Source organism: Trachypithecus francoisi, unplaced genomic scaffold (assembly GCF_009764315.1).
Source record: "Trachypithecus francoisi isolate TF-2019V2 unplaced genomic scaffold, Tfra_2.0 Lachesis_group17, whole genome shotgun sequence".
NCBI lineage: Eukaryota > Metazoa > Chordata > Mammalia > Primates > Cercopithecidae > Trachypithecus > Trachypithecus francoisi.
Window position 1 is genome coordinate 63,786,436 of NW_022681462.1, and position 21,385 is coordinate 63,807,820.

The following is a 21,385-nucleotide window of genomic DNA, read 5'->3' on the forward strand; positions in this document are numbered from 1 at the left end:
GGAGATATCTGAACTCCTGAGCTGGACCACACACTCTTGGGTCTTGATGTGTCTTTGTACTTCTTAGCACCACTTACTGCACGCTATGCCTGGTGCATGAGTGATCTGCTCTCAGCACTCATTAAGCATTGTGCCATGTGTACGAAAGTAGGCCAGGTGTTGTGTGCAAGGAGGTAAGTAGAATCTAGTCCCTGGCCTTGAGAGGCTCTCAGCCTCAGGTGCAGACAGTCCTGTGATAAGAGCAGTACAGGCTGTGATGTGGGAGCTGAGAAGGAGAAGTCCTGTCCCCTGCTTGGGAGGATTTATGGAGACATACGGCATATGCCTGGGTCTGGAAGAGTGAGAGCTGTGGTATCTTTTAATCTCTGCTTCCTCCTTCTGTCCAGAAAATACTTGAAGGCCAAAGCAGGCAAAAGAAATTTCAGGAGATCCAGGTAGAAATAGCAACCAGACTGATTCAGAACAGGAAAAACACCCTCTATATGAAACTCTTTGCTGAGACTGAGCAAGTCAGCTGAAGTCTCTGCTCTGTGCCCTGGCCTTCTCTGCTGCCTGCAAGGGCTGAAGGCAGAGAGTGGTTGTTTTCCATAGGGTTCTCAATGATGCTGCCATTGTGTCTGGCACCAGAACAAGAAGGCTGCTTCCTAGAGAAAGTTAGCAGTGCCTGCAATCAGATAAGATCCATCACTCTGAAACCCTCCAAACACTGCAGATTGCATGGCGGCTGGTGGCTTCCTGCAACTGCAGCTTCAAGCTAGTAGCATGGGAACTGCATGATCTTATCATCATCCCAGGTCACCTTCAGACCTCCTTAGATTATTCTCAAGGTGAGGAGGGGGTGATAAAACCCCAAACATTCTGCTTCTAATGTCACCTTTGCCACCAGTACCACCTAGGGGACTATAAAAGAACTATTCTTTTTAAATTATTCATTATCATTATTCACAAATTTAAAAATCCAGACAAATAAAAAGAAAAAACCATAAATATCTAACAAGTGAAGATCTGTTAAATAAATTATAATGTGTCCATGCAATGAGACATTTAGCAGCCATTTAAAATGACAGTGTATAAGGCTGGGCACAATGGCTCACACCTGTAATCCCAGCGCTTTGGGAGGCTAAGGCGGGTGGATCGCTTGAGGTCAGAAGTTTCAGACCAGCCTGGGCAACGTGGTGAAACCCCATCTCTACTAAAAATACAAAAATTAGCTAAGCATGGTAGCAGGCACCTATAATCCCAGCTACTTGGGAGGCCGAGGCAGGAGAATCGTTTGAAGCTGGAAGATGGAGGTTGCAGTGAGCCAAGATTGCACCACTGCACTCTAGGCTGGGCAACAGAAGGAGACTCCATCTCAAAAATAAATAAATAAACAAACAAATAAACTGACAGTGTATGGTTCACCCCTGTAATCCCAGCACTTTGAGAGGCCAAGATAGGAGGATCACTTGGGCGCAGGAGTTCAGGATCAGCCTGTTTCTACAAAAACTAAAAATTAAAAAAATAACTGGGCATGGTGGTGCATGCCTGTAGCTCAAGCTACTCAGGAGGCTGAGCTGGGAGGATCGCTTGAGCCTAGGAAGTCAAGGCTTCACCGAGCTGTGTTTGGGCCACTGCACACTCCAGATTTAGCAACAGAGCGAGACCCTGTCTTAAAATAATAAAACAAATTAAATTAAATATGATGTATATTTGTACTGACATGAAAAGATATTTGACATATTAATAAGCGAAGAAAATAAGTTATAGCTTATAGATGTATACGTACATGGGAATAACCATATACACAGAAAACAAAGAAAGGTGGGAAAAAGCCTGGGAACCTAGCTGTCAGAATGTTAAATGTTGGTTATTTCCAGGTTGTATCCTCATGGATAATTTTTTTTTTTTTTTGAGAGAGTCTTGCTCTGTTGTCCAGGCGGAGTGCAGTGGTGTGAGCTCAGCTCACTGCAACCTCCACCTCAGCCTTCCGAGTAGCTGGGATTACAGGCACCTGCCACTATGCCCAGCTAATTTTTGTACTTTTGGTAGAGATGGAGTTTAACCATGTTGGCCAGGCTAGTCTTGAACTCTTAACCTCATGGGATTCGCCCGCCTAAGCTTCCCAGAGTGCTGGGATTGCAGGTAATCACGGATAATTTTTATTTTTTATCTACATTCTTAATGTGCATATAATGGGCAATCGATGAGTGATCATAAAAGGCCTGTCTGAATGAGCCTCTTGGATGATTTTGAAAGTGAATGGCCTGACCCTGGAGACTCATCACCTCCTTCTTACCTTGAGAATAACCTAAGCAGCCCAAAGGTGATCTGTAATAGGTGGTAAGATCATGCCAGGTCACATGTGGCTGGAAGTTGGAGTGGTAGAAAGCTGCCAATTGCAGTAAAATCTGCTGTGCTTCGGAGACTTTTTGTTGTTTTTGTTTTTGTTTTTGTTTTGAGACAAGGGCTTGCTCTGTCAGGCTGGAGTGCAGTGATACGATCACAGCTCACTGCAGCCTCGACCTTATGGGCTCAATTTATCCTCCCACACAGCTTCCCTAATAACTGGGTCCACAGGCATACACCACTATGCCCAGCTAATTTTTGTATTTTTATAGAGATGGAGTTTTGTCATGTTGCCCATGCTGGTCTTGAACTCCTAGGCTCAAGTGATCTACCTGCATCCGCCTCCCAGAGTTCTTGGCCAAGGAAGATTTTTGGGTAACAAGGAATAGTTCTGACTGTAGACATTGCTAATTTTCTCCTTTCTGCCCTAGTTTCCAGAGTCAATGGTGACTCCATCGGGTGACTTTACCTGGGACCAACTGCTGTGTCCTCAGCTCTTTCAAACAGCAGTGATGGTCTGGGTCAGCTCAGATAACTCCCCACCAAGCACCGGTTTCATTTACTCTCCTTCTGCAGCCAAGTCTCAACTCAATCAGGAGTGAGCCTCGGCTGAGAGCAGATCACTTTACTCACTATTATTTCATTGCCTGCATTTACCTCTTGCCCAAGAGTCCAGCTCACTTTCCCATGGTAAATTATTTATATTCAAAAGCTCAGAAAAAATCCTTGATCTCCCAATTCCTGCAGAGTCTTGCCTCCAGCATTTTAACTCTTTCCCTCTGTTGTCTTGCTGGATATCTTCCTTAGCTCTGGGATCTTCCCACTACATTTAGACCTCGATTTGAGGGAAGTGGGGAACTGAGTAAAGTAGAGCAGTTCCTGAAGAACCAGACCCTCAGCCTGTTTAGCAAGATCAGGGCTCCTCTCTCTGGACATGATTGGAGTGGCCTCTGTAGTCATGCTGAACTGCTCCAGCAAGAGGATAAGGGAGCTCTTTCTCACTCAGACCTTTCCTCGTACTTCATTCCAGCATGCACACCCATGCACACACATACACAAAGGAATTCACACATCTGGAAATGACATGTGCACAGTCATGCGTGCATGCTCCATATACACACCCCAACACATGTGTAGACACACACCAACATGAGCTCTCTGAGGCACCCATACATATAAGTATATCGACATAGGCATCATATGCATATAAGTATATAGAGACAGTATATAAATATATAACACACAGGCAGTATACAGACATTCAAACATTGTTATTAACATAAGATATGCACAGACATACCTGTACATTCTAACATACACAGACGTCAATCCTCGTATTTAATCACACAGACATAAGCATACATGAGTCTACTTAGTACAGGCAAAGAAGACAGTGACAAGTGATCTGTCCCCAGCAGGGACCACTGCTACCCACCCTGACACTGGGATTGCTTTGTTTCCTAGGAAGTTTTTGCAGGAAGTTGCCTGTGCCTTTGACAAAGAGTTCATCCCTCCTCTGTCTCCCACTCCCCAGCCAGCTTTCTCCTCCCTGTCCCCCTTGTGGCCCCATTCTTTCATCCATAGCTGTGCCTGGCCAAGAAGAATGCTAATCACCATGACAGGAACTGTTTCCACCTGTTTACATCCCTGCTCGCCTCCCTCTGATGCCATTTTAGACTCTGCCAAGCAGCCGAGGAGGCCTGCTGTGCGGGCCAGCTTGAGAGAGGGAAAGGAATGAGCGAGAGGACAGTTGGAGTGTGAAAAGGACCCGTCGCTAAGTGACTCCCCATTCCAACAGCCACACACAAGATGCACATAATTGCTTTTAGCACAGTGGGATGGATAGAGATACAAAAGGTCAAATCAAGGATTTGTCCCGTAATATCTTTGCTAAGCAGCAGCGTCAGACATTGGAAAAGCATATTCATGAATTGAGTTGCCAGAGTATGGGGCAGGCTTTTCAGAGGCGGCTGTGTGTTCCCTCTTTGAGGTGTGCCTGCCGTGGTGATTGGATTCACACGGAGCAAGTGACTTCTCAATACTCAACAAAGCTCTCCCTGTGAATTGGACTAAATAGACTATTTGGCAGGCAGCTGAGATAACTATGCTAAGTGAATTTCATAGTTGCTCCCACTCCCCTTAAGCTCAAGCCTACCGGAAAATGCAGGATCAAGGCCAGACTCCTGAGATGGTCATTCAAGGGCCTCCACTATCTGACCCAAATCTATCTTGCTAGGCATTTCCCAACACGAAGATCAGACGTCCACCCCACTGGGCACTGTGCTGGTCTCTGAGCACTTTAGGATGCTGAGGCAGGCCTGGCCAACATGATGAAACCACATCTCTACTAAAAATACAAAAATTAGCTGGGTGTGATGGTGCACGCCTATAATCCCAACTACATAGAAGGCTGAGGCAGGAGAATCACTTGAACCCGGGAGGCGGAGGTTGTAGTGAGCTGAGATGGTACCACTGCACTCCAGCCTGGGCGACAGAGTGAGACTCCCTCTCAAAAAAGAAAAGAAAAAAGACGGGAAAAGGAAGAGAGGGACTAAGAACTATCACAATCCATTACATGATGACCATTGGTGACCTTAGGCAGCATGGTTTTTGTGAAGTTGTAGAGGCAAAAGCTTGCATTGAACTAGTTTCAGTAGGAATAGTGAACTTTTGAGAAACTTTGCAATACAGAGAAACAGATCAATGAGATAAAGTAGTAGGATTAAAAAAGGATTTTTTAAAAATGCGGTATAAAAACTGTCTTCAAAACACATTTGTTCACAATATGTCAGGATTGTACCAAAATTAAGTCTACTCTTGAGCTTTCAGTGGTTGAAGGAATCTCCACCCCTAGTTTCTCTGAAAACCAGGCCAGCTTATGCCTTATTTTAATCCCAGTCTTGTGGCTTTGTCCACATCAAACTTTCTCCTTCCCCAACATCCTGGCCAATTTATCATTCTTTCTTCCAGATTTCTTTTATTAACCTGTGAAGGAAGGGGGACGTTTTTTTCAGGAGAACTGTATATTCTCTAGCAAAAAGAACTGGCAAATCAGTTCTTCCTAGCAAGTTAAAAAGATATAACAAGTAATTTTTAGAAATTTAATGTTCTCCATAGGAAAAAAAAGTACCCAGCATATGAACTGCAGAGATGCATTTTCAGTTTTCAGAAAACACACTGTGTGTCGGGCATATAATTTCATTAGCCTATTGTGTGGGGTGAGCTATTGTGAGGGATCTGTCATGTCTCTGTCATTTCCAACACCCATTGGGGTTTAATCACATTAAGGGTTATTTGCAACTATGGTTTCCCATTTCAAATCACATTAGGCTAAAATTAGGCCTATAACTTATACTTTGGGATCCGAATCTGCAACATTTTCCATCTGCATATCATACTGGTTAAGTCGCTTCTGAGTGTTGAAAATAAAAAATGAAATAAAAATATCAAGAGTTAGAACTTGAGGCCGGGGGCAGTGGCTCACGCCTGTAATCCCAACACTTTGGGAGGCTGAGCGGGGGGGTGGATCACTTGAGGTCAGGAGTTCAAGACTAGCCTGGCCAACATGGTGAAACCATGTCTCTACTAAAAATACAAAAATTAGCCAGGCGTCGTGGTGCATGCCTGTAGTCTCAGCTACTCAGGAGGCTGAAGCATGAGAATTGCTTAAGCCTGGGAGGCAGAGGTAAGCCGAGATCGTGCTACTGCACTCCAGCCTGGGCGACAGAGTGAGGCTCCATCTCAAAAAATAAAAAATAAAATAAAATAAAATAAAAAATTAGAACTTGAGAACAACTGACATTGTGATTTTCCTGAAGGTCGTCTCCAGTGGGAAAATAACTGGGAGGGCTACTCCTCTTTCATCAGAGGTGTGGGTGGAATCTTGTTAATGTCATCCCAATGTCTGTGAAAAGGTTAATTGTCCCCCTCAAGGCAATGTGTCTTTTTGAATGGCAATTTGGGACTGGCTCTTGCCTTTTGCATAGTCCCTGCCAGTTAGAGTTGCACAGGTTGTAAATAATGCCTCCTGGAGTGATGCAGTGCACAACCTACACAACTATATGCTGCAGCCAGGCTTCAAGGGCGTACATAAAATGACAGTGCAAATACGTGGTGTTTTTTCCCCAACGGTGGCCTTGCCTTTACTGCCACTGAGTCCCTCTCCACTCTACTCCACCGAAAAGGGCTGAGGGCACTCAACATGCAACCCCCATCAAACCATTCAAAAATATTCTGTGGGTGATATTGACTGCTGCATTTGCAACCGTGATGCACAAAGGAAACCACAATCCAACCTTGAGATCTATGTGCCCAGCAAAATGGCTCCCATGTCCCTGAACAGAGATCACTGGAACGCCATTGTACTCAGAGCACTCACATACTGCACACCTCCAGCTAAGGCTGAACTGCACCACCAGCTCCCACTGCTTCAGCAGTACCACAGCACTCACACATTCTGGAGCGCCTCTTTCTCCACTCTTCTCCTCTGCTATCTCCTTCTCTGCCCTCTGCACAGAATGCTGGCTCCACCATGGAAAGACTGCAGTTCCTTGAGGTCTCTGAGGTGCCTCTGTGTCCCTCGGAGGGAATCATCTACAAGGTCACAGCCTTTCTCTTGTGAATATCAGTTACATCTTACCAAAGACCCTTTCCTTTGCAGAGAGGAGTGAGGAAGAAAGAAAATCTCATTCTATCCCACTCTAACCTGGAAAGTTCTTTATTCTTGATCCAAATCTGACTTCTAGTTTTGCCATGGCTCTCCTACATTCAGCCTTCACCTGCTACAGCTCATTGTCATGGTTCTCATCTGTATTTTCTTCTACAGGCTGGATTTCCCTCGTTTCTCCTCTGTGTTCTCGTGTGACCTAGTTTCTGAACTCCTCACCACCATAGTCAGCCCATCCCTCATCTACCACATTGATATCCCCTATAAAACCCAAGGCCCAGAAGTGAACATTCACTCAGATGCAGTTACATGGGAGCAGATTCCATCTATTTTCATGGGCATGTTACAATTTTAGTTGGCATAAAATAGTTATGGGGATTATAATGTGCTTCAAGGACTGGCCTTTTGAAAATAGACTGGATTTAAGCTTTTACTCTATGGGACATGATGTTGGGTTTTTGTTGTCATTGTTGTTTGTTTTGAGACAGGGTCTCACTCTGTGGCCCAGGCTGAAGTGCAGTGGCACGGTCATGGCTCACTGCAGCCTTGCCCTCCCTGGCTCAGTTGATTCTCCCACCTCAGCCTTCCAAGTTGCTGGAACTACAGGCAATCACCACCATACCTGGCTAATTTTTTGTTTTTTTTTTTTAGAGATGGGGTTTCGCCATGTTGCCAGGCTGGTCTCAAATGTCTAGGCTCAAGTGATCCTCCCACCTTGGCCTCCCAAAGTGCTGGGATTACAAGTGTGAGCCACAGTGACTGACCTCTATTGGACATGTTTTTAAATGACCTATGTGGCTTTGATATATTCAGGAAAACCTATTGGACAATATGATTGGTCCTATGTGACCTTTAGTAGGTCCTTTCCCCATTGTGGGTCTCAACAACTGATATGGTTTGGCTATGTCCCCACCCAAGTCTCATCTAGAATTGTAGCTCCCATAATTCCCACGTGTTGTGGGAGGGACGCAGTGGGAGATAACTGAATCATGGGGCCAGTTTCCCCCATACTGTGCTCATAGTAATAAATAAGTTTCACAAGATCAGATGATTTTATAAGGAATTTTCCCCTTTTGCTTGGCTCTCATTCTCTTGTCTGCCGCCATGTAAGATGTGCCTTTCATCTTCCACCGTGATTGTGAGGCCTCCCAGCCACTAGGAACTGTGAGTCCAGTAAACATCTTTTTCTCTATAAATTACCCAGTCTTGGGTATGTCTTTATCAGCAGTGTGAAAATGGACAACTTTATCAAGAAAATGTGGGTGTTATTTTGATGATCTCTAAGCTTTTTGCGATTTGTTCTTTTTCCTTAGGGACCCAAGTGTTACTAAAACTAAAGTGGAACCTCCCAACTCTACTACCCATGCACACATGGTTGGAGCTGCAAGACCAGGTTTTCCTTCGTCCCTTACCTGAGTGAGGAATATGGTGAGAAGGAGGGAAAGGGCATGGGACGTGGGAGTGTGGTCACTTCTCTAAATCCAGGACCAAGAGACCAAGGGCGCTGAGAGGCAGAGCCAAGGTCCATTCTTTGTTTCCTCATCTGAGCCAGGCTAAGTTGGAAATTGGGGACAGAGGAGAGAGAGGATGGACAAAGGGGACATCTAAATTGTATCCCCTTTCCCTGATTTCCTTCTTGCAGGTCTGTGCCAGGTGGGAGACAGTCTGTGGATGATGGTCTCACCTCTACATGTGCTCGTGTTGGGGAAGTTCTCTCTTTTTCCTCATGATATCTTACTGTGACATTTATGGGAGGAGAGAGATGGTCTCTGGAAGCATAAGGAAAGGGAGGGTCTGACTGTGCCCCAGAAATGTCCTTGTGGCTACGTGTCCAGGAGAGCAGAGTCTCAGTTTTAGCTTTCTCCATCCATCCTCCCCCTTCACTCTCAGTGTGCTCCAGAATTTCCACCTTAGGCCAGGTACGGTGGCTTATGCCTGTAATCCCAGCACTTTGGGAGGCCGAGCTGGGTAGATCAACTGAGGTCAGGAGTTAAAGACCAGCCTGAGCAACATGGTGAAACTCTGTCTCTACTAAAAAAAATTTAAAAATACAAAAATTAGCTGGGTGTGGTAGCAGGCTCCTGTAATCCCAGATACTTGGGAGGCTGAGGCAGGAGAATCACTTGAACCTGGGAGGCGGAGGTTGCAGTGAGCTGAGATTGTGCCATTACACTCCAACCTGGGCAACAGAGTGAGACTCTGTCTGAAAAAGAAAAAAAAAAAATTTTCCACCTTAAATAGAGTCAATTACTTTTAGTCAGTTCTCAAAAGACCAAATCCTACCACTTAAATGTGACCCAGGTAGGAGAAAGACATTGCCTTGTTGTTCGCAGCTTTCTCCTGGCTCATCTCTGACCCCAAGGTGCTCTGTGTTCACTGGGCTGATTTTCCTTCAAAGTTTTAGCTTCTCTTTGTCACTTCCTCAGCCAGCCCTGTGCCCTCCCTCTTTCCATCCCGTCTCCTCAATCCCCAGGTTGTGTAGCCTTTACACAATCTTCTCTAGTTTAATCTCCAACAAGCAGCCTCTTTTGCTCCTTTCTCTCTCTGACTAACCTAATTTATCTTGATGTGTCAACCTTTGGGCCACTGAGGCTGTGCTGACCTCTTTGGGGAGCTTGGCTTTTGTCCTACTCGGTAACCCCCTCTCCTGGGAGCCATACCAACCTATTCTTCATCACATTTGAGCCCGGTTTTCTAAAAAAAAAAAGAAAAGACCTAGTCAGGCAGGCAGCCCACGCCGATAAAGCTGTGAACATGTCTCCTTTCTTAAGATGTCTTTCTCCCTCCTCCCCGCCTGTCTGGCAAGAGTCAGGAGCCAGAGGTGGGGGTGGAAACCTCAGTCACCATCACATCAGCTGGAAAATAGTTCTATAGATGCTGGACATGCTGACAAAAGGGCAAAGTATTCTGTATCATAGCATTTTTATTATATTATAATCATGTATCCTTCTATTATAATCAGGTATCATATATAATCATGTAGCATGTCATATTTGTATTAGTTTGCTAGGACTGCCCTAACAACATACCACAGTCTTTGGGGAGGGGAGTGCTTAAGCAACAGATACTTATTTGCTCACAGTTCTGGAGGCTGGAAGTCCAACATTGAGGTGTCAGTAGGTTTGGTTTCTTCCAAGACCTCCACTCATGGCTTGCAAATGCCGACCCGATTGCTGTGTCCTCACTTGGTCTTTCCTCTGTGTGTGTGATTCTGTGGTATCTTTTAGTGTCCCAATTTCCTCTTATAAGGACATCAGTCAGACTGGATTAGGCCACATTCTAATGGCCTCACTTAACTAAAGGCCCTGTCTCCAAATACAATCACATTCTGTGATACTGGGAGTACCTCAGATTTCCCAGTAGAAAATTTGTAGGGGACACAGTTCAGCTCATAACAATATTATTCCCCGATTCCATCATTGACTTACACTGAAGTCAGAGCCAAAAAGATCCATCTCAAATTGCAGCATGTGGGATTTCAGCTAGATGTAAGAAAGGTTCAGGCACTCCCAAATGGAGATCCTGGGAGTGGGATCTCAACTGGGAGAGGGGAAGGAGGGTAAAGATGAAAGCAGGCATCCTAGAAAACACAATACATTTCTATTTAGTTGGTACCCTTTCTAAAATTAGGAGGCTAAGCCAGATGATTTCTGGATCCCAACATTAATTTATTCGATCAATCATTCATTTAGCAGACATTCACTAAGCCTCACCATGCAGCAGGCACAGGAATCCAGAAGCAAGTCCTTGAAGGTTCTTGCCCTTTAAGAGAACTTGTATTTACTGGTAAACCCTGGGTAGGGTGGGAGGAAGGCAGGCAGGGGCAGCCAAAATAAGAAGGGTGAAGAATGCTCTGAGGCTTGAACGTTAATGAAACCACAGACCCCAAGCCCAGTGGTCAGCCCAGGCTCGTACATTTCTTTCCTGGCACTCAGCAATGCCCACACCCAGAGTAGGACCTTCTATTTTTTTTTTTTTTTAAACAGAGTCTCACTCTGTCACCCAGGCTGGAGTGCAGTGGCATGATCTCGGCTCACTACAACCTTTGCCTCCCAGGTTCAAGTGATTCTCCTGCCTCAGCCTCCCGAGTAGGTGGGACTACAGGTGCACACCACCACACCCTGCTATATATGTATTTTTTTGTATTTTTACTAGAGACAGGGTTTCACCATGTTGGCCAGGCTGGTCTAGAACTCCTGACCTCAGGTGATCTGCCCGCCTTGGCCTCCCAAAGTGCTGGAATTACAGGCATGAGCCACCGCACCCTGCTGGACCGTCTATTTGATAATAGGCTGCATAAAGCGTAACCTCAAGTTTCGGACATCCTGAAAGACCTTGAACTTTGGGCCAGCTCAAGAAAGCTGGAGACATTTCTCAGCCCCATACGGGGACAGGCAGGTGGGAGGAGGGTGTGGCTGGCAGCCCAGTGGAGTCACCATAGCCACAAGCCATGAGGTTTGGGATCAAGTGGGCCCTGACCCTGATCCCACTGCAGCTGCAGGAGACAGGCAGGTGTTCCCCGTTCTCACATCAGACACCTCTGGGGCCTCCTACTGAGAATCGGTCACACCCTCCCTGGGGAGCCCACTGGAGGCCCCTGGGAACTTCTCAGGAGTGTGTGGCTACTGCCAGCAGACGCTGGGCTGCCAGGGCTGGCTGCTTCCCTCTAGAAGGAGCCAGAAGCTTCCATCTAGAAGGTGAGCCTGCCATCTAGCGTCCCAGCCTGGGCCGTGCAGGGACAAAGGAGCTTTCTTTGCACTGTCGTGTTGGCCACGCTCAACCCACAAGATATTTAACTGCTGCCCACCTCCTCCCCACCATCGTGAGGTGAGAGCAAATCATCCTGATTTCAGGGTGGAGTTGATTTTTAGAAACATCTGAAAGTCGTTCTAAGCCAAATGGTTATTGGTGGGAACTCAAAGAGTTTCCCCTGTGGCTTATAACCATCTAAAGGCAGGTGACTAGTCTCAAGTATATATGAATATATCGCACCACTGCACTCCAGCCTGGGTGACAGAGGGAGACTGTCTCAAAAACAAACAAACAAACAAACAAATGAATTCAGTAGCACTGAATACTAATGCATGGCTATATAGAGGAAAGGGCTTTAGAAATGAAAACAAAACTCTCAAAAATCATCCTAGTATTCCTGGAACATCTGTATTTACTTGAGGATAAAGTTTAAGGTTATCTCAAAAAATTTTTAAAAAATCAAAAGAAAAAAAAAGATGATAGTATTTGACTTTCTTGTCCTTCATTCATCTCACACCACAAATTCCTCCTAGGAGTGCCCATCTAAACTAAAGCCTCACTCAGTGCCTACGTACTAAATCACTCCCAATTCCTTCTCTCTAGCTCACGCCTTCTCCTAAGCTGCAGACTGGTATATCCAACTGCCTACTGGACATTTCTTCTCAAATGTTTTATTGTAGTTAGGGTACAGGCTAAGCTGATTTCTAAAATTCAGAGGTAGGTGGCCCAGGGCAAGTTAGATGACACTGCTATCCTCAACTTGTGCTTCTCATCCGTAGGCCCAAGGTGGCTGCATTAGTTCTGATGTGTCTTTCAACCAGTGGAAAGGAAAAAAAGGTCAAAGAAGCTTGTGCCTAATTCTTCTAAGGGCAAAGCATACATTGCTTTTTCTTGCATCCCATTGGCCAGAGTCTGGTCACACTGCCACACTTTCTGTAAGGGAGGCTGGGAAGTAGTCTTTAGCTGAGTGGCCATGTGCAGTTAAAACCATCATTATAGAAAAAGGGTAGGAAGGTATTGAGGGATAATGGGATGTCTACTAGATCCCTCAGATACCACAAACTCAATATAAGTAAAAGTAAAATGATCTTCTTGGCCCCCTCTCCACAACTGTGCCTCTTACCATCCCCAGCTTGACAAATGACCCACCATTTACCAGTCACCAAAGTAGAGTTGCCAGAGTAAATACAAGATTCTTAGTTAAATTTGAATTTCAGATAAACAAGGAATAATGTCTTAGTATCGTTATGTCCCAAATATTGCATATATTTTCATGTGCTAAATCTAGCAATCCTAAGGCAAACCAGGGACCTTGGAGCCATCTGGATTCCTCCTTTTCCCCTTTTCAATTGCCTTCCAAGTTCTATTGACTCTTTTCTGTAATATTTCTCAATTTGTCCCCTCCCCTCCATCACTGGTTCTGGCCATCATCCTCTCTCTCAGACTCCTGGAGCTGCCTCCTGCCTGGCCTTCCTGTTTCCAGCCTTGCCTCTTTAACAGCACGCTTCACAAAGCAGGTAAATGGGCCTTCCTAACAGGCAAATCTGACCACGTCACTCCCCTGCTTTCCTTCCATTGCTCCGCATGGCTTTCAGAATAAACCTCAAATGTATTAGCCAGGTTGCTAAAGCCTTTGATCATTTGACATCTCTCTGTCTCCCATTCTAGCCCCATCTCCCTGAGGCTGTATTGCATACCCATTGCCTATGCCCCAGCCATGTCAAGCCTCTGAGAGTCCTGTAAGGGCACCATACTCCATCCTTTTTGTTTTATTTTATTTTATTTATTTTTAGAAACAAGGTCTCACTGTGTTCCCGAGGTTGGTCTTGAATTCCTGGGCTCAGATGATCCTCCTGCCTCAGCCTCCTGAGTAGCTGGGATTACAGCTGTGAGCCATCACACCTGGCTTCTATCCCTTTTCATAGTATGTCTTTTCTATATAATAAGGGCTTCTCATTCCTGTCGCCATTTCCACACACACCCTACCCTTCTCCTTTGCTTGGCAAAATCCTACCCATTCTGAAAAACCCAGCTTAGATATCACCTCCTCAGCCAGGTGTGGTGGCTCATGCCTGTAATCCTAGCAATTTGGGAGACTAAGGGGGTGGATCACTTGAGGTCAGGAGTTCGAGACCACCCTGGCCTACATGGTGAAACCCCGTCTCTACTAAAAATATGAAAATTAGCTGGGCATGGTGGTGTGGGCCTGTAATCTCAGCTACACAGGAAGCTAAGGCAGGAGAATCACCTGAACCCAGGAAGCGGAGTGAGCCAAGATTGTGCCACTATACTCCAGCCTGGGAGACAGAGTGAGACTCCATCTCAAACAAAACAAAACAAAACAAAACAAAAACATAAAAGATGCCATTTTTTTCAATTGCCTTCCAAGTTCTATTGACTCTTTTCTGTAATATTTCTCAATTTGTCCCCTCCCCTCCATCACTGGTTCTGGCCATCATCCTCTCTCTCAGACTCCTGGAGCTGCCTCCTGCCTGGCCTTCCTAACTTACCAACCTGAGCACATAGTTTTGTTCCCACAGTCGTTGACGCTTTATTGTTCAGTTGACTTACCTGTATGTTTTCCCCAACTACATTTTAAGTTCTTTCAGGGCAAGGTCTATGTCTTACTTATCTTGATACACTCAGCAACTGATACAGTAATCTGCACTAATAAACAATTAATAAATGTTTATTGGGTGAATGATGGTTCTTTAGCTTAAAATGTTCATACTCTCGAGCTGAACATTGCTGACCCAGCATGTCTTCATTTGGGGCTTCTCTACCTTTCCCGATGTGAACCTTTCTGCACGAGTCTTAAGCCTGCTCTATCTTTATCCCCATTGAAATTCTGGGCTTTGATTTCCATGGCTCAATCATGATTCAAAAAAAAAAAGTTCATGTCCACTCCATTACGCCCCCACATAATGGATGTTGAAATAAAGAAATGACACCTTACCAAATGAGGCCCTAGCCTGTCCCCCTCCCAAGCTGAGTTTCAGATCATGATTCCAGCTGACATTGGGCAGCTGTTAGATGAGAGATTTTCGCCTGCCCTCCCAACCCCCATGGCTTGCCCCCAGCCCTCCTTCATCCCCTGGGGAATGACGTCTCTTTTTTTTTGTTTTGGGCCGCAGCAGTGTTTAGCAGGAGCAGGCAGCCATGCCTTGTTTGAGCTGTGATCTAACACCAGCTGACAGGTGGGTTTCGGGGGTGTCTCTGGGGCCATGGCCTGTTTAGTGGATTTACCACTCTAAACTCAATTACAGGAGACTTTCACGCTCCACAGGCAACTCCGGTCCCTTTTTGATAAAAACTCCAGTGAGTAAATAAGTCATGATGGTGATAGGGGCCTGGCATTTAATATTCATTGAAGTACACATGTTTGGAAATTGGAAGCAGAGTTTAATCCATTTTCATATTTATATCAACATACAGCTTTGAAAAGGATCTCTCTTTTTCTCCAGCAATCTCATCAATTTCTCGTTTGGAAAGATAAAGGTCAAATGGGCACATATTTTAGTTTTTAAATATTAGAAAGATCTGAAGTTTTAATTATTAAAGTTTGAGTTTTAGATCTGTTGATTTTCAATGAAGAACGAATTCCCTCATTTTATCTGAACCAGGAGAAGTAGGTAACAAGTAAATCAAAGTCACTGCTGTTTCTTGCAGCTGCATTTTTGTGTTTAACTTTGCAACAGGAGCTCAGCAAAAAGGAGAAGTCAAAGATGATGTGGACCTCACCTCCAAAATCTCAGAATTTCGGGGAATGTTTCATAGCCATCCAAAGTAAGGCAAAAGCACTCCTTCTGCATAAAGGTAACATTCACAATATTACAAATGTTCATGCTCACTAGTAAAAGTTCCAGGACTGTTCACTGAGGGAGGCAGAATCCTGGAGGGAAAGAGTTAACACAGCGAAGCGTTTGGGGAATTGTGTTGTCTCTCCCCAACTCTCCACTTTTTTTTTTTTTTTTTTAATGTGGATGAATGTTTAAGTATGGTCCTGCGGTTGAAGGCATCTCTTTTAATAATGCAACACACAGCTTCCTGAGGGGACAGCAGTTGATTTGGAAACGGAATATGGTGCACTCTAAATTCCCGTCCCTGCGGAAGGCTGACTAACTGATAAGTGCCATGAGCTAGCACGGGGACTCATTCTGTCAAATCAACTTGCTGGAAAGGCCCCATACGGAATATTCTCCAGTCTCCAGGAGCTAATGTGAGCAGACACTTATGACATTAGACAGTACAGCAGGCCTGGCATGAAGAAAAAGTTCACCGTCCGCCAACAAGGTGGTCTTTTAGATGACAAGGATAAAGAAACCAGTGCAAATTTGTTAATGTAACAACTTGGAAAAGTACACTTAAAAAAAAAAGCCACTCTATGGGGAGAAAGGATCAAAAGAAAAAGGCAACAATAGTACTTGAAAGCTTTCTTGGGGTGTTCTGTCCCTTTTGGACCTCTGTCTTTCCTCCTGGTCCTCCTTCTAGGCTGGGGTACCTTCTGTTAAATGAGTGAGTCCCGAACTCTGTCATCCTCACGGTATTATTTCACCTGAAACCGATAAAATAAAAGAAAAGGAAGAAAAGGAAAAGGAGTGAAGAGAAAAGAAAGGATGATTCTAGTGCCTTTTGCCTTCCTGTAGAAAACTGTATCTTTTCTAATTCTGATGGGTGATCACTTGATTGTTTCTAAGTAAGAATTTTTATCTGTCTGATCTTGGTCCATTTGGCCTGGAGGAAAAGTGAAGTGATTATTACCCAGGAAAAGATATGGTGATAAGAAGGTGTTACCTCTGCTTCAAAATACATCTACAAAAATGTAAGCAGACATCTATAGCTGGAACAAATGGAAAGTATTTAAGAATTAAACAACACTATAGGGGGAGAATGTCGTTATTAAGATCAAACGGACAAATTGGATGGTTTTGAGTATCCGATTCAGAGAAGTGGTTTTGCCTGTTTTTTTTCCCCTTTAGTTGGGTCCGTGTGATCAGATGGTAATTTGGTGTAGCATATTTATCCCAGATTTAAAGTAGGAAAAAACACAGCATACCTTTGCGTATGACTATTTCTCAGCTCTTCCATGGAAGCTGAGGAAGCATAGGCTTTAGAGAGAGGTAACCTCGGTTCAGGTCCTGGCTCTGCCACTTACTAGTTGGTGATCTTGGGAAGGCTGCTTAATAAAAATACCTTCCTCATGAGATTATTTTTAAAATACCTGCCTCATTAAGAATATTATAACACGAGTTAATACGTATGAAGTTCTGAGAGCAGTCTGGGGTATACTTAGTGCTAAATAAATTTCGCCATGTTTTTATTTAATGAATCTAATGAGTTCTCATAAGTTCTTAATTATTATGACTAAAAATAAGGGTTTTGTGGTCAAATAAGTTGAGGAATCAGGTTTAACACTTTTTTTTTTTTTTTTTTGAGACGGAGTCTCGCTCTGTTGCCGGGCTGGAGTGCAGTGGCACGATCTTGGCTCACCGCAACTTCTGCCTCCCGGGTTCAAGCGAATCTCCTGCCTTAGCCTCCTAAGCAGCTGGGACTACAGGCGCCCGCCACCATGTCTGGTTAATTTTTGTGTTTTAGTAGAGACAGGGTTTCACCATGTCGGCCAGGATGGTCTCGATCTCTTGACCTTGTGACCCACCCACCTTGGCCTCCCGAAGTGCTGGGATTACAGGCATGAGCCACGGCACCGGCCGACACAATTTGTTTTAATCACAGTATTTCTCAGAGCCTTTACTATGCAAATGTGTATTACAATTATCTAAGGAAGAATTGACCTTCTAATGTTTGACCGTGTAATCCTTTTTCACAGACAGTGCTGATGCCCAAGTGAGGGAACAATGGGTTTCCCAACCTCTGGCCCTGAAATTAAAGAAAATGTTCAGCTGGGCGTGGTGGCTCACGCCTGTAATCCCAGTACTTTGGGAGGCCGAGGCAGGAGGATTGCTTGAGTTCAGGAGTTCAAGACCAGCCTGGGCAACACAGGGAGACCTCATCTTTACAAAAAATTTGAAAATTAGCCAGGCATGGTGGTGCATGCCTGTAATCCCAGCTACTTGGGAGACTGGGGTGGGGGGATCTTTTGAGCCTGGGAGAATGAGGCTACAGCGAGTTGTGGTTGTGCCACTACACTCCAGGCTAGCCAACAGAGCAAGACTCTGTTTCAAAAAAAAAAAGAAAAGAAAAGAAAAGAAAATTTTGAGTCATGGTATTTGAAACACTAGCACAATAATTCAAAAAATTGTCATTGGTTACTCTATAGACTTCATAGGTCTCAGTTAGACCCTGTTTAAAACTGCATTTTGTTAAGTGGGACTGGCAGGAGGCAAAATAGTGTATGGTTAAAACAGACCCTGGAGTCAGACAGATCTGGGTTTGAATCTGTCAAAGCACGTTACTAAATATCTCTAAGCCTCGGAATCCTCAGCTGTCAAAGGATTTGGGGAAGAGTGATACTTACCTCCTTGGCTTGCCATATGAGTTAAGTGAGGTTATGCCCGTTTTTGTCGGTCATTACTAGACTCATGTAATCACAACAGCAGGGCTAAAGTCTGTCAACGAACAATGAATTACTTCTGTTCTCAACCACTCTGCTCATTCAGAGCCCTTGGTGCGCCTCCAAGGTTGCAGCTGAAAAAGCGGGAATGGAAGTCAGTGGGTTGTAGAGCATGCTCTGTGCTTGATCAAGTAGTTTATTGATGAACATACATGACCAATTTAAAAAGATTACCACATCTCTTTGTGCCCGGTTTTCCTGAAAACAACAAACAAAAACAATAACAGCACACCTTTCCTAGTGGTCTCAGGGTAACTGTTATCTGAAATGCTCATGTACATAAGATTGTCTTGCACTATGAAGGCCTATCACTTTTTCAAAAACAATTTATTGAATGCTTACTGTAGTCCAGGAAGTATACTAGGTCTTACATGTAACACCTCATTTTAATTCTCACTATGAGTTGGGTATTATTATACCTATTTCAGAGATGAGGAAACCAAGACTCAGGAAAGCTAGGTCCTGCTAATTTCCAGTAAGCTCTCATAATTAATAAGTGGTAGTGATGAGAATAAAATTCAGATCTGATCCCAAGCCTCTTAGAACCACTATGCTTTAAAAAATAATAATATTGTCTGGACTCGGGGGCTCACGCCTGTAATCCCAGCACTTTGGGAGGCCGAGGCGGGTGGATCACGAGGTCAGGAGATCGAGACCATCCTGGCTAACACAGTGAAACCCCATCTCTACTAATAATACAAAAAATTAGCCGGGCGTGGTGGCGGGCGTCTGTAGTCCCAGCTACTCAGGAGGCTGAGGCAGGAGAATGGTGTGAACCTGGGAGGTGGAGCTTGCAGTGAGCTGAGATCAGGCCACTGCACTTCAGCCTGGGTGACAGAGGGAGACTCCATCTCAATAAAAACAAAAAAAAATAAAAATAAAAATAATAGTAATATTAAAACACATTTTAAGTTTGAAATTAGTATTGGCCACATATAATTCATCTCTTTGTCAGGTTCTCCAACCTTTCTGCTGTTCTAAAAACCCTTAACTTGGACAGTAGCCACCAGTTAAATGAATGAGAATAAAGCATTAGGTAGAAAATAAAATGGTCAACACAGGATCCAGTCTCTTAGTTGGATGATTATTTATGGACACTGGCTTGTTGATTAACTTTCCCTGTGACCTAGATATATTTGCTCTGAGTATTACTATGACTAGCATATATTTGAAGACACCACCTGGAGACAGTTTAGTCACCTGTATTAATTGATCTATACTTCCTGATGTCCCTGAATAGCAAATTGACTGAACAGCAGGCAGCTTCAGGGACTGAAGCTGGTAGAGCAAGGTCTCTGTCAGAGAGGAAGAAAATCTATATTAATGATATGCTATAAAACACTTTTTTGGCTCTACCGGCGGGATTTAATGGCGTGATGTCTCACAGAAAGTTCTCCGCTCCCAGACATGGGTCCCTCGGCTTCCTGCCCCGGAAGCGCAGCAGCAGGCATCGCGGGAAGGTTAAGAGCTTTCCTAAGGATGACCCGTCTAAGCCGGTCCACCTCACAGCCTTCCTGGGATACAAGGCTGGCATGACCCACATCGTGCGGGAAGTCGACAGGCCAGGATCTAAGGTGAACAAGAAGGAGGTGGTGGAGGCTGTAACCATTGTGGAGACGCCACCCATGGTGGTTGTGGGCATTGTGGGCTACGTGGAAACCCCTCGAGGCCTCCGGACCTTCAAGACTGTCTTCGCTGAGCACATCAGTGATGAATGCAAGAGGCGTTTCTATAAGAACTGGCATAAATCTAAGAAGAAGGCCTTTACCAAGTACTGCAAGAAATGGCAGGATGAGGATGGCAAGAAGCAGCTGGAGAAGGACTTCAGCAGCATGAAGAAGTACTGCCAAGTCATCCGTGTCATTGCCCACACCCAGATGCGCCTGCTTCCTCTGCGCCAGAAGAAGGCACACCTGATGGAGATCCAGGTGAACGGAGGCACCGTGGCCGAGAAACTGGACTGGGCCCGCGAGAGGCTCGAGCAGCAGGTACCCGTGAACCAAGTGTTGGGCAGGATGAGATGATCGACGTCATCGGGGTGACCAAGGGCAAAGGCTACAAAGGGGTCACCAGTCGTTGGCACACCAAGAAGCTGCCCCGCAAGACCCACCGAGGCCTGCGCAAGGTGGCCTGCATTGGGGCATGGCATCCTGCTCGTGTGGCCTTCTCTGTGGCACGTGCTGGGCAGAAAGGCTACCATCACCGCACTGAGATCAATAAAAAGATCTATAAGATTGGCCAGGGCTACCTTATCAAGGACGGCAAGCTGATCAAGAACAACGCCTCCACTGACTATGACCTGTCTGACAAGAGCATCAACCCTCTGGGTGGCTTTGTCCACTATGGTGAAGTGACCAATGACTTTGTCATGCTGAAAGGCTGTGTGGTGGGAACCAAGAAGCGGGTGCTCACCCTCCGCAAGTCCTTGCTGGTGCAGACGAAGCGGCGGGCTCTGGAGAAGATTGACCTTAAGTTCATTGACACCACCTCCAAGTTTGGCCATGGCCGTTTCCAGACCATGGAAGAGAAGAAAGCATTCATGGGACCACTCAAGAAAGACCGAATTGCAAAGGAAGAAGGAGCTTAATGCCAGGAGCAGATTTTGCAGCTGGTGGGGTCTCAATAAAAGTTATTTTCCACTGAAAAAAAAAAAAAAAAAAAAAAAACACTTTTTTGTTAGTTACATATATTCCTTTACTTTCATTTCCCAAGAATAGCTCGGCTGTCAAAGCATTTCCAAGATTTCCATAGATTCGGCAAATACTGTGCGATCGAATTATTGCTCTGAGAGAAGATACAATTAAAACACATTAATCATTGTAACAAAAGATCCTTATTGAGGCTGACAAAGATGATGAAATCTGATGAATAATTAGTCTGGTTAATCTTTTAAAAGTGAATTAAACTGCTAACAAGTTAAATCGCTATGATTTTCAAAATAAGCCTCCAGGGTGAGCAGAGATGGGGAATTATTACTATCATTGTAAAAAGATATTTTCTTCCTCTCTCTCATCTCTGGGCTTGCACTGGAGACCCTGTGGTTAGAAAAGTGGGACCCTGACAATCAA

General features: G+C 44.8%; 1 pseudogene across 1 annotated transcript; it reads left to right on the forward strand.

Annotated features, from left to right (window-relative positions):
* Positions 1-19,667: 19,667 nt before the first annotated feature.
* On the forward strand, positions 19,668-20,983 carry LOC117062381 (annotated as a pseudogene). Its single transcript, XR_004428342.1, has one exon. The product of XR_004428342.1 is annotated as a 60S ribosomal protein L3-like (transcript).
* Positions 20,984-21,385: the final 402 nt, after the last annotated feature.